The sequence below is a fragment of the Phalaenopsis equestris genome, unplaced genomic scaffold, assembly GCF_001263595.1.
Source record: "Phalaenopsis equestris unplaced genomic scaffold, ASM126359v1 Scaffold000246, whole genome shotgun sequence".
In the NCBI taxonomy this organism is placed as follows: domain Eukaryota; kingdom Viridiplantae; phylum Streptophyta; class Magnoliopsida; order Asparagales; family Orchidaceae; genus Phalaenopsis; species Phalaenopsis equestris.
Window position 1 is genome coordinate 463 of NW_018164688.1, and position 303 is coordinate 765.

A 303-nucleotide genomic window follows, 5' to 3' on the forward strand; every position below is an offset into this window, starting at 1 on the left:
TTATTACCTTGCATAATAAAAGGTTGATACACTTCTCCATTTTGAACCTAGGACCTATGAGAGATCATTTAGGGAAGGTTCAATTTGCCAATCAAGTGGATTTAGTTCCCTTTTGGCATGTGCAGCTGTGTATTTGATGACCATGTGGTATGCAGAGCATGTGCGTGTGACTTTTTTTAAAGTATTGCTTCAAATGTCTTAAAATATTGTATGCTCAAAATATGTTTTGTTTTGCTTAGGGTTTAATGAAGGCATGTAAAATGTTATTTTGTGTTGTAATCATGACTTCCATTAATTTGCATA